We start from the raw sequence: 2,631 nt of genomic DNA, 5'->3' as shown, positions 1-2,631 counted from the left end.
AATAACATCAGAACGTTTCCGCGGTCGAATCCATTTCGAATTTGATAAATGCATTGCTTGTGAAGTATGTGTTCGAGTATGTCCTATAGATCTGCCGGTTGTTGATTGGAAATTGGAAACTAATATTCGAAAAAAACGATTGCTTAATTACAGTATTGATTTTGGAATTTGTATATTTTGTGGTAATTGTGTTGAGTATTGTCCAACAAATTGTTTGTCAATGACTGAAGAATATGAGTTTTCAACTTATGATCGTCACGAGTTGAATTATAATCAAATCGCTTTGGGGCGTTTACCAATGTCAGTAATTGACGATTATACTATTCGAACAATTTTGAATTCACCTCAAACAAAAAATGGGTAAACCCATTAATTTTATTAAAAAAAGAATGCAAAACTGTTGAATTATATTATATAAAGAATTTAATTAAAAACTTGTATTTATAGAATAATATTAAGTATTAAGGCTCATCCTTTTAATATAATATTTTCGTAATTATTATCTTGCTTGAAATAGATAGGTTGAAAATATTAGAATAAAAAAGCGAAACTGTCTAATAATTGTATCTACATCAATTAATATTCATTAGATTCTAATTTCACTCTATTAGAAACATATTAAAAAAAATTCCCCGGTTAAATTAATAAGGTCATGAAAAGGATTTCTATTTTTTCTTTTTTTAATAATATAATGGATTTGCCTGGAAAAATACATGATTTTCTTTTAGTTTTTCTGGGATCTGGTCTTCTAGTAGGAGGTCTGGGAGTGGTATTACTTCCTAACCCAATATTTTCAGCCTTTTCCTTAGGATTTGTTCTTGTTTGTATATCTTTATTGTATATTCTAGCAAATTCCCATTTTGTAGCTGCTGCACAACTCCTTATTTACGTGGGAGCCATAAATGTTTTAATCATATTTGCTGTGATGTTCATGAATGATTCCGAATATTCCATAGATTTCAATCTGTGGACTGTTGGGAATGGGATTACTTCAGTGGTTTGTACAACTATTCTTTTTTCATTAATTTCTACTATTCTCGATACGTCATGGTACGGGGTTATTTGGACTACAAGATTAAACCAGATTTTAGAACAAGATTTAATAAGTAATAGTCAACAAATAGGAATTCATTTATCAACAGATTTTTTTCTTCCATTTGAACTCATTTCAATAATTCTTTTAGTTGCTTTGATAGGTGCAATTTCTGTGGCTCGTCAATAAAAAAGGTTCCAATTAGTAAAGACCAAAGAAAACTTTGTGTTTGTGTATGTTATGATATTTTTTTCCGTTCATTCAATTTGATTGAATACTATTTCATTTTTTAAATATAAATTTTTATATTTTATATATATTTGAAATTTTTTCCCTAATATAGTTTTTATTCGTACTTTGTTGTTATATTCTAGTTGATTGAATCCGGTGAATTGTTTTTATTATTCATATTGATAATGAATCAAAATTGATAAGGAGTTGCTCAATGATACTCGAACATGTACTTGTTTTGAGTGCCTATTTATTTTTGATTGGTCTTTATGGATTGATCACGAGTCGAAATATGGTTAGGGCTCTTATGTGCCTTGAACTTATACTCAATGCAGTTAATATGAATCTCGTAACATTTGCTGATTTTTTTGATAATTCCCAACTAAAAGGGGATATTTTCTGCATTTTTGTTATAGCAATTGCAGCCGCTGAAGCAGCTATTGGATTAGCTATAGTCTCGTCAATTTATCGTAACAGAAAATCAACTCGCATCAACCAATCGACCTTATTAAATAAGTAGCATAAATCAAAAAATTATAGGTTTAAATTTGCATATATGATAGGTTATGACTTACTAGATTAAATTTGTGAAAATTTAAGAAATCAAAGTATTTTAGCCCCATTTTTTACCAATTGAGCCAGAATTCATTAAAAAATTCTATTAAAAGAAATCATTGCTTCATCTAGTATTTTAATTTAATATATCATTTAGTTATAAGTTTACTAGATTGAAAATTTATGACATTAAAAAAACTATAGATCCTATGTCACATTCAGTAAAAATTTATGATACCTGTATAGGATGTACTCAGTGTGTCCGAGCATGTCCTACAGACGTATTAGAAATGATACCTTGGGATGGATGTAAAGCTAAGCAAATAGCTTCTGCCCCAAGAACCGAGGATTGTGTTGGTTGTAAGAGATGTGAATCTGCCTGTCCAACGGATTTTTTGAGCGTTCGAGTTTATTTATGGCATGAAACAACTCGAAGCATGGGTCTAGCTTATTAATACGTTACCGAAAACCTGATTTGAATAAATTTGGAATACATTTTATTTTTTTTATTGACAAGTACTCGTACTCAAAAAAGTTCAATTATATTTTTTTATTTATATATTTTTTTGAGTACGCGTTCTTTGGACCTGGTGTATCTTGTCTTTACCACGAATGATTTTCCTTGGTTAACAATAATTGTTGTTTTTCCAATATCTGCCGGTTCATTAATGTTATTTCTCCCGCATAGGGGAAATAAAGTTAATAAGTGGTATACTATATGCATTTGTATCTTAGAACTTCTTCTAACGACTTACGCTTTTTGTTATAATTTTAAACTGGACGATCCATTAATTCAACTGTCCGAAGATTAT

Source organism: Brassica napus (assembly GCF_020379485.1).
Source record: "Brassica napus cultivar Da-Ae chromosome C9 unlocalized genomic scaffold, Da-Ae chrC09_Random_16, whole genome shotgun sequence".
Taxonomy (NCBI): domain Eukaryota; kingdom Viridiplantae; phylum Streptophyta; class Magnoliopsida; order Brassicales; family Brassicaceae; genus Brassica; species Brassica napus.
Note: the sequence above shows the minus strand (reverse complement) of the source record.